General features: G+C 43.4%; 1 pseudogene; it reads right to left on the bottom strand.

Moving 5' to 3' along the window:
* Positions 1–353: 353 nt before the first annotated feature.
* Positions 354–2,152, bottom strand: LOC114573583 (piggyBac transposable element-derived protein 1-like; annotated as a pseudogene).
* Positions 2,153–11,155: the final 9,003 nt, after the last annotated feature.

The following is an 11,155-nucleotide window of genomic DNA, read 5'->3' as shown; positions in this document are numbered from 1 at the left end:
AACCTATCTCTAGTTTTCTCATGCCAGTTTAGCTGTAACTGGGAGGGTGACAGTCGTACAGGGAGGAGGAGGTGAGATGGCTCCGAGATGTCTCTTGTATTCATCTGATTGTCTTCATGTGTATCAGATTGCCTGTCAAAATTGTAGCGTCATAATAATCCAAGTGCGTGTGTGTTGTCACTCTGAAGATGCATATAAGCCTAGTGTTCTTGTGCACTCATTTAAGAAACTGACTCCACACTGGGCTGCAGCCTTTTGTGAAATCATGTTGCTCCTATTTGCAAATATAATATATCTTTCATAATAAAATACAAAAACCCAACTTGGTTTTAGTCTCAGTCTGTCTTATTTGTTTCAATTTACTAAACTCTGAAATTCCCCCCCCCCCTGCTGCAAAGGAAACTTCCATAACAGGTTGTCCATGCCACCCTTGCAGCGATTGTAGTCAATGATTTGTGGTTTCTGCTTCTCATTCTGATGTACACCTAGTTCCCGGTGTTTGCTGCTCAGAACGACATTTCTTCCCCACCGCGGTATGTAGCTCACTGCAGTGGTGGTGGTTGTGAATGCAAACAGAGATGAAAAAACAGCTCTCCCCTTTGTCTGCTTCAGTTTGGGGGGAAGCTCAGGCTTGTTTGCCCTGATGGTCCCTACCAGGGCAACTTTCTTCCTCAGAAGCTCCTGAACAAGTGAGTAGGAAGTAAAAAACTTGTCACAAGTAATTGTGACCCCCTTGAGCCCCTCAGTCATGTCCAGGATGATTCGCTTTCCCTGGCCCATCTCCGGAGCTCCACCAGCAGCTTTTCCAGTATATACCAGGCACCTCCAGCCATATGATGTGGTAACATCTGCGGTGACCCAGATTTTCAGCCTGTACTTCACTGGCTTGCTGGGCATATACTGCCGGAATTTGCAGCGGCCTCTGAAGGGTACAAGCTGCTCATCAACACCGATGTCGTCCCCTGGATTGAACAGGAGTGTGAGGTGCTGTCCACTTGTCCCACATGTTCCCGAAAGCAGAAAGCTTGTCCTCTTGTGTTGAGAAGGACGGGTGAGTCGGTCATCAAATCGGACGCTGGAGCTTATCATTTCAAATCGTTTGTGGGACATTGTGACCCTGAAGACTGGTCTCCCACTATGGGCATCCGGGTAGATTTCCCTTTGGACCGGTACACACCTGCCATGAGAAGTCCCATGCTTGAGTCTCTTGAAAATCCACATCACCCCATCCTGAGATTGAACGCCTCCCGTGTAGGTTTGTCATTTGCTTTATTGCTCCAGTTATCAGATGGATCATGTCAGGAGTGAAGAAAAGGTCAAAAGAGGATGCCACATCGTGGATTCTTGATATGGAATAGCTCGTGGGCCCTGGCATCATGCCGGTCGGTGCTTGAAAGTAGCGCAGCATCTCAGTATTCGATGGAGACCAGACTTGCCCATTCTTTGCTGTCCACTCACATTTAGGATGGACAGGATCAGTAACCTCACCACTTTCAGAGGAAGGGTTAGAGGCACTCAGAATTGGAGGACTCCAGTGACCATTTTGTGTCAGACTCCCCCTCGAAACTTGTGTCATCTTCAGATGAGTCCTGCAGTTTGCTGGCAGATAAAGGCTGCATGACCATTTCTAAAGCCTCTTCCTTCAAAAGATGCCCTTTTTTCACCCCTAAAATGATCAGCGCTTGCTTACAGATTTACACAAACTCTCTCTCACACACATACACGCACACACACACACACACACACACACACTTGACTCCATAATATAACTGGCAAACATACAATAATTTCATGCATCGGCCTACAAAGGGAAAATGGATGAATCCGGTGGAATACAGTAAAACTTTCAAATATCACCACTCAAAATGAAATGCTGACATTACAGAATGCATGGTTTTATACTGTTAATGCAGTGAGATAAAAACATGTGGTTTTAATGGAAGTCAATGAGACATTTTTGTCCACGAAGGTGTCCTGAGGGAGTATCTGTCATAAAAAAACATAAACAAAAAATACTAATGCAATCAAATCAGTTTTGTTGTTGTTGTTTGACATATCCAAGACTCTAATCACCACCAAAGCCCCATTCCCCTACGATTTATTTTATGGAAAATAATTAATGTTCTGTTGGGTTTTTCATAAATAATAATTACTTCAAAGAATTTAACTGGCATAAAGAGTTAACATCCTGAAAATGATTGAATTTTGGTAGCTTTGACCAAGTTAGAGTTTAAGTGATTTATTAAAAAAAAAAGCAGAAAAACATATTGATATATGATGATTTAATATCAGTTTTTTGGACATGTACATTTTTGCTACGAAGGTGTCCAGAGGGTGCAAAATTAATCAATAAAGTATAAAAAAAATGTAAGAGTAAAAAACACTGGATTTAAAAATGTTGACCAAAAAGAAAGGTTCTGATGAAATAAGCAGTAACCTAACAAAAATGTAAATGTACAAAAATGCCCGAAGAGGGCATGAGGGTTAAATGCGTGCACCACCACTATAAAAAGGCAGCATGAATCATGTTTCATTTTAAAAAGGCCAACACAATGTTTGCATAGTGTGGTACTATAAACAAGTTCAGTTGCTTCTACCAGGAATTTTCTGTGTGAGGCTTCAAGATCTAATTTGTTTTTCAAAAAAATTATTTATTGTGGAACGTGTCTATGCTCCTTCAGCCCTATGTTCCCTCAGCCCTGTGTTCCCCCAGCAATAAATACAAGACATGGGGTGGTGAATCCTTGGAACATAGGGCTGAGGGAGCATAGGGCCCAATCTTGATGAGGGGGAAATTTCATAGATATGAGGGAACAAAGGGCTGAGGTAGGGCTGGGTGATAAAAAGATAACGATATGTCTCGCGATAGACACGTAATCAATAGAAAATGAGTTTGATAAAACGTTCAATAACTTGTTTTTCTTCGTCGGAAGAAACCAGAGGTTGCGAAGCAAGTTTGGTTGCATGAACAAAGGCACTCACTCTCTGGTAACCTAGCAACGTAGGGAGTGACAACAACAACAGCCAATCATGTAACAGTATCAAGTTTGGTTGCGCCACATCGCTGTCTCGTGTTGGATTCTTCAATAACAGAACCAGCGGCGTGGAGTGATTAAGTTGAAATTGAGTGCCACAGCGAGCGAGGAAATTGTTGATAAAACAGGAAAAGTCAGCTCGCCAGTATGGCAGTTTTTTTGATTTTATAAGTCTGACAGTAGTCAGACCAATGTCGTCGGCAAATTATGCAAGACCGTCATCCCCACCAAGAGTGGTAATACCACAAACTTGTTTCACCACCTTAGGAGCACAGCCGTATTTGCCAGCAACGTCCAACAACATCTGCAGCTGCAACACCACACAAGCACCCAGCCAGCAATGACATGTGGGGCCCAGATGAGGGCTTCATGGGCGGCAAATGTGGGCCCCATTATGGGCTTGCACCCGGGATCCACGTTGGGGCAAGCCGTGGAAGCCCAGACATACTAAAAGTGGGACCTGTAAGGGTACTGCATGGGTCTTAATTGGGCACTTCATGTCAGACCCATTTGGGCCCCACCTGCCCAAATTGGTCTAAAGTGGGCTTGCACCCGGGATCCAACCATGGCTACCCAGGTCTTATGTGGGTCTTAACTGGGTAATTCATGTCAGACCCATTTGGGCCCCACCTGCCTAAAGGGAGTTTAAAATGAGCTTGCACCCGGGATCCACACAGGGGCCAGCCGTGGATGCCCAGATGGGTTTTAAGTGGGACCTGTAAGGGTCTTATGTGGGTCTTAACCGGGTAATTCATGTCAGACCCATTTGGGCCCCACCTGCCTAAAGGGGTTTAAAGTGGGCTTGCACCAGGATTCAACCGTGAATGCCCCTATGGGCTTAAAGTGGGCTCTGTAAGGATCTTATGTGGGTCCTAACTGGGCAATTCACGCAAGGCCTATCTAAGCACAACCATGCCAAATGGTTTAAGGAAACAATCTAAGAAAAACGAAGAATGAATATAAGTCCAAGATAAATACAAGACACTTGACGCTTTGAACTGCAAGAAATATATTGTTACATCGAACAACAAACGTAATCTTTAAGAAACAATTTAAATGTCACAACATACCGGTAAATAAATCAAAAATATATGTAAAAAAAAAAAGATTTCTGAAAAAAAAAAAAAAAACCTCTGCAAAAAATACATTATTACAAAATACACTCATGGCATCTGTGTGGTGGACGCTCCTTTTTCTCTTTGGGCTCTTGCAGCCCTCTCCCCTCCATGGTCACGTGCGCATGTGAACCACTTCAACAGCGCCATTTCCACTTCTTTGCAGTTCACATTTTGAGTCATTGCATTACTCTTCAGTGCACCTAAAAACAAAGGAGCATAAGTCAATTTAGCAAGGTTCTTTTTTGCTCCAACAATTGCATGTTCTGCTCTTTCAATGGGTTGTCTCAGTCCGTTTTTAGCGCTAACAGTCACGGAGATATTCAAGCAGTTTGGATTTGCACCATGGATTTGGTTTTCTAGTTTGTGCTCACCTTTCTTTGAAAAGAAGTCAGTTTCCAATTGTTTCCCCTCAATCTGTTTTCTCTCCTGCTCCTGTCTTTCCTTTCTTTTTGGTAGCCTGATTTGGCTTTCTTTGAGAAAATTTCTACAGCAGAAATTTGCGCTCCACCAGACGCTCTCAACCGATCTAGCTAACGTAATGCATGCAGGTGGACTAAACCATTTGGCACATTAGCAAGGGGGTGGTGAGACCTTTTTGTATACAAAATGTAGTCAATCAACCAAGTTATTCAGCCAATACACTAACTTTACATTTCATCTGATATGCATTATGAAATGTTATTAGGAAATAAAAATATCCAGGTAAAATAAAATATATTCCAGACTTTTCAAGGGCCCTCTGTTATGGTTGGGACCAGCTGGCTGTTAGTTTCTGTTTATTTTTCTCTGCTGTTAGTTTTTTGTTGCTCTGCCTCTCTCTCCCTGTGTCTCTTTTGCTTTCCCTCCTCCCCTACTGCCTACTCCCTGCTTTCCTCCTCCCCTCCTGCCTACTGCTGGCCAGCTGACTACACACACCTGCTGTCAATCACCCATCACCGCTCTCCCGCCACTCACACCTGCCAGCCATCTACAATCAAGCAGAGTACTTCAACCCCGGCTCAACAGACCATCTCCGCTGAATTGTTGCCTCATCTTCTCTGATCCACTTCCTCCCTCTGTTCCAGTCAGCTGGCCTCCCCGTTCAGTCCTCCTCCCGCGGCACCCTACATCGCTCTGCCTCCGCTTCCACGTTCCAGCCAGCCCTCCTCCCCTCCTCGGCTCCCCCGTTCCAGTGCCTTCTCTGCGGCTTCCCAGCCCCGGTTTCCCCGCGACTCCCTGAGCCCCCTGGTCATCCTAGATTTGTCACTTGAGCCCCTGCCATCCTAGGTTTTTCTCCTGCGTTCCTCACCATCCTAGGTTTTCCCTTTTGGTCCGTCGCCTTCCTAGTTTTTTTTCTCCCGTACTCCTCCCTCCTTGTTTTATTTATTAAAGTATTTGTTCACCTTTGGAGCATTGCGTTTGAGTCCGTTCTGTCCATTGTAACACCCTCTCTCCCCTTGGGCCCTGGTAATCAGTATTGGTTTTACCCCCGGTCCGATGCCCCTGGTGTCTGTGCTGCTGCTCGTCTCTATTTCTCCAGAGAGAGTGAACACTAAGCAACGCACAGGTCTGCTTCAGAGCTCCGTGTGTTTGAGTCTGAGACGGGAAACGTCGTGTAATGAAAGGTTGACAAGTAAACGTGTGGATGATATGGCTGTACAATCTGCAGTGTTATTTTTCTGGCAACATAATATTTCAACTTACCTCAATTTGTGAATGTCTGATATGAAGTTCTCCTCGAAGTCACAGCGAGCAGCAGTGCTTTCCGAATGGACTGTTAACGTTTTGAGCGCGAAACAAGTACATACTTTAGTCATTTTAAACCATTTCAAAAACCGATACCAATATTTAATTTTAAAGCCAATATCGGCCGATAATATCGAGCATAGTTATTTGTCTAAATATGTGTTTCTGCCCCAAGGGACAGGCGTCTTGGACTGGGCTATTATTTGAAGTGTTACGGTAGGCCTGCAACCTTTCTGAGAGTCCACTAATCAGCATAATTCAACACAGCGTAAACTTTGACCTATTTTGAGTTTTTTTACATTTTTGGGAAGTTACATTTTTCATTTTCTGCACGACTAACAAAAATGACTGATGGATTGTTTTGGCAAAAGATCTACATGTATGCAATGTTTGTTCTTTGGTGACTAGCGTGACTTGAAATGTATTGAGTTACAATTACTCAATCTCAACATGCTTGATTAGCATACATGTAGAGTTACTACAAGTTACTAAAAATTGTACAGTAAGTAATTACATAAATCAATAGGCCTACATAGTTACTTTGCGCCTCTGCCATGCAGGACCCATATATGCGTTCCCAGTTCAAACCCATGGCCACTTGGCCCATAAAAATGCCATGCAGGACCCATATATGTGTTCCCTGATCAAACCCATGCCCACTTGGCCCATAAAACTTCTATGCAGGATCCATATATGCATTCCCAGTTCAAACCCATGCCCACTTGGCCCATAAATGTGCCATTCAAGACCCATATATGTGTTCCCAGTTCAAACCCATGCCCACTTGGCCCATAAAAATGCTATGCAGGACCCATATATGTGTTCTCAGTTCAAACCCATGCCCAATTGGCCCATGCCTGTCCCTTATGGGGTCCATGTAATCAGCTCATATGGGCTCTGACAGACTGTGTGTCTGTGTGACAAATGTATTGTGAGTTGTATGTGGTTCTCTTTTCTAAAACTTTTTAGAGAAAATCCCGCACACTGCCCATTACGCAAGCAATAATTTATTTAGAAGAAAAATACGTTTCGGTCTCAGACCTTCATCAGGTAGATTTACCTGATGAACTACGTCTCTTTTCTAAAACGAAATGCCTCGCAATCGTTGGGTGCACTCACCACATTGCAGAGTCATTTTTAAATTTAATCTCCGGCTCCGTCCCGCTCCCGTTGATTTCTACGCTCTATCCGCCCCAAACATGTTACCAACAGTGAAATTGACTCCCGTACCGCAGGACTCCCGCGGGAATCACGTGACCCGCGGGAGTCCCGAAAAAATTGTTACACTCTACTACACACACGGTACAATGCAACAGCAATGAGACACCTTAAATTGTCCTATAGACAATTTCTGAGATATTGCCCCTTTTATGTTACACCAGCTAAAGAAGCTGATCGAAATACATGGGCTCGCATAGACCATTAAAACGGAGTGTCTATTTGCACAACAAAAAAACGTTGCTCGCGTGCACCGAAATCATGGCGGACGTTCATCTTCCATGACCGCAGAAACTGGCATATTAGGGAAGTTTTGGAAAATGGATACTACAGTTGCGCTTTCTGTCTTCAGTGAAAGCATACAACTGTTAGTTTGTTAGTTAGTACCTATTTTTTTGTATACAGTATGGTTACCTAGCAACCGAGGCTTGAAGAAACCAAGTGGTAAACAGTTGTTCAATATACTGAAAGAACTGCTTGGTGAGTGGTTAGTACGCTTACCTTTGGTATGGGAGTTTGGAGTTTGATTATCCTGTGTGGTGATCTTATTTTTTTAAATTTGGATTGGATAATTTGGGATTTTGAATAATAATTTTTTTTTTGCAGGGTGGTAGAGAAAGACTCATGAATATGCCTGCTCTGGTTGGGTTGGTTAGGTTTAGGCATGAGGAGTGGGATTGGTTATGGTTAGGGTAAGAATGTCAGGGCGATAATATTCCAAAAAGGTGTAATACATGAGTAGTATGGATAACTGTGTGTAAATATATGCCAAGGTACTGTAAATGCACAGGGGTGCAAATAGCATACATTGATATTTGTACCAGACGAGGTATTAATAGAACACATTGCTGTGTGCACCGGCGGGGTACTAATAGCATTAATTTCTAATTGCACCAGGGTACAAATAGCATACACTGCTAATTGTACCAGGGGGGCAAATAGCATACACTTCTAATTGTACCAGGGGTGCAAATAGCATACACTGCTAATTGTACCAGGGGTACAAATAGCATACACTGCTAATTGTACCAGGGGTGCAAATAGCCTCACCCCCATTAAAATGCCAAGCTTCTAGATATAGATTGCATCAGAGAGGAGTTATTCCATCTAACACCATATCAGAGTTGCTAGCAGTTATTATTTGCTCAACAAGAAGCTTGACTCCCTAGCAAAGCACCATTTCAATTGGTCCCATCCAGCCAAAACACTCAGCGAGCTAAAGAAAACGCCACGTGAAGATGAAGCCAGCATTCATATGTAGACTTCTCAGAGAACTATGGGTGTAACCTCGGCAGTGAAATTCAGGCTTTCCACTTTAGTGGCAGCCGCAAGCAGGTTACCATCCACACCTGTGTGGCATAAACTGCCTTATCATCCTACTCCTATGCAACTCTCTCTGCATAAAACCTCAAAATCCCAGTGACACCTGTTTCCTCTGCAAATCTCACTATTTGAAACTGCCTCTGAAAACGGGCAAATCACAACGTACCACCAAATTGACGTCAACTCGGTGGCTCCTCCTCATTTAGCACTAGTCTCTCTCTTTGTCACGCCCCAACATTTACACAGGCTACACAACTGACCTACACACGTAAGCCGTGAGCTTCTCTTGTCCTTACGGACTTCTACAGTGGGAACTGTATCATTGGGCATACCGACGGAACTTTGTAGGCCGTCTAAGTCGTCAGGCTATCGGAAACGAGGAAAAAGAGGTGGTTTGCGTCGGAGACTTAAGACTCTTTGGCTTGAAAACCGCCGTAAATTACCACCACTTCCTTCGGTCCTGTTGTCAAATGTACAGTATATCAGAAACAAGATAGATGAGCTGGAAACATATGCCAAGTTTAAACGGGAAGTTCAAAACACTGGTCTCCTTGCCTTTACTGAAACATGGCTCGGTGACGCAAACCTGGACTCGGATCTTATCTTAACTGGGTTTGGAAGCCCAATTCGTATGGATCGGTCATTGGAGATCACCGGCAAGAACCGAGGAGGAGGCGCGTGCTTCTTCTACGTGAACGAAAGGTACTGTAACACTGTCGTGATCAGAGAGAAGATGTGTACCCCAGATGTGGAATTGTTGACTATTTCTCTCCGTCCCTTTTATTTGCCGCGTGAGTTTCAACAGCTCTTTTTGTTAGGCTGGGCTGTCTGGATTCAAGCGCAGACACGGAAAAAGGTCGGAACAGGTATTGAGGTTTATTGAACACAAAAAATGAGCGATGCAGGAGTTGGATATCCCCTGGGGCTGAGAGCGGGCAGACAGGTGAGAAGCAGGTTCGAGAGAAGAACAAGGCTCAGACAGGCAGACTGGGCTTCCAGGGCTGTAGTGTGAATCTGGACACAAAAACACAAAAAGTCAAAACAACCCCAAGGCTGGGGTTTTAAAACAGGAGTGGTGATTGCTGGATGTGAATCAGGTGAACAGGAAGCCACAGGTGTCTTGACGAGGAGGGAGAGAGAGTCAGGAGCACCACACCCACTCAGCACATGACAGACAAAAAACAAGGGAGAGGGGAGAGGGAAAACAGACAGCACCGTGACACTTTTACACAGTAGTGTACATTCATCCACGGGCCAATGCCTCAGTTTCTGCCCAGCTGATTGCTGACGTCACGCATAAACTGGACTCTATCTGCCCAGAGGCACCCAAGTTTATCCTTGGAGATTTTAATCATTGTAATTAAAAAAATACGTTGAGGACGTATGAACAGTATGTGACTTGTTCTACCACACAGAAGAACACTATGCTAGATTTATGCTATGACAAAGTAAGTGGGGCTTATAAATCTTTGCCTATGCCTTCCTTTGGTGATTCTTACCATGGCAGTGTCTATCTTATGCCTGTATACAAACCATGTTTCAGGCGCCTAGAGCGGGAAGAAAGGACAGTGAAAATCTGGTCAGAGGCCAGCATCTCCTCCCTCCAGGCTTGCTTTGAGTGTACAGACTGGCATTGTTTTTATGACGGTTGTGATGATAATAATGAACTTACAGACACTGTTTCATCATATATTACATTCTGTGTGGATTCAGTAATTCCTTCTAAAAAAGTGGTTATTTTCCCAAATAATAAACCTTGGGTGACCAAAGATCTTAAATCAGCCATTAACAAAAAGAAAAGAATATTTTATTCAGGAAACCCCCAGGAGAAAAAAGCGGCTTCCAGAGAAGTTAAGGTCGAAATAAAGAAGGCCAAAAGGAATTATAGAAATAAAATTGAAAATCTGTATTGTTGTGGAGACCTCAGGGAAGCCTGGACAGGTATAAAATCCATGGCATCAATTAATCAATCTTCCTGTGGGACCAAGCAGGTCATTCATGTAAATGGTGTGGAAAATGCAGACTTAGCAAATGGCTTTAATTCTTTCTTTTCTCGTTTTGAAAGGTCTGATTTTGTGAATGATATCTTTAAAATGCGGAAATCTTTTGTTCCAGAGAGTGGTCTAGTGATAACACAAAGTAATGTCACAAATCTTTTCAAGAAAGTAAAGCTGCTGGCCCTGACTCCATCTGTGGACGCGTTTTGCGTCATTGCGCGGACCAGCTCTGTGAGGTGTTTACAACTCTTTTTCAGATGTGTATTGAGTGTGGTCAGATTCCCGCCATATGGAAAACATCAATTATAATACCTGTCCCTAAATCTAATAATCCCAGAGAAATGAATGAATTCAGACCTGTGGCAATAACATCACTTGTGATGAAAACTTTTGAGAAAATACTGAAAGATGAAATTCTCTCCTTAATCGATGGAAAATTAGATCCACTACAATTTGCCTATCAAGCTGGGAAAGGTGTGGATGACGCTAAGATTTTCATCTTAGACAGATTATATAAGCACCTCGAAAAACCAAAGTCACATGCAAGACTTTTATTTGCTGATTTCTCTTCAGCTTTTAATAAGATGCAGCCTCATATTTTAATAGAGCGACTGGCCTCTTATTTTAATATACCTGCTCAGATTTTATTGCTGCTCTTAAATTTTTTAACAGACAGACTCCAGCAGGTATTTGTGAATGACCACATGTCCAGTATCCTCACTTCAAACACAGGGTCTCC

The sequence above is a fragment of the Perca flavescens genome, chromosome 18 (assembly GCF_004354835.1).
Source record: "Perca flavescens isolate YP-PL-M2 chromosome 18, PFLA_1.0, whole genome shotgun sequence".
Classification (NCBI taxonomy): domain Eukaryota; kingdom Metazoa; phylum Chordata; class Actinopteri; order Perciformes; family Percidae; genus Perca; species Perca flavescens.
This window is presented reverse-complemented; position numbering and strand designations above follow the sequence as displayed.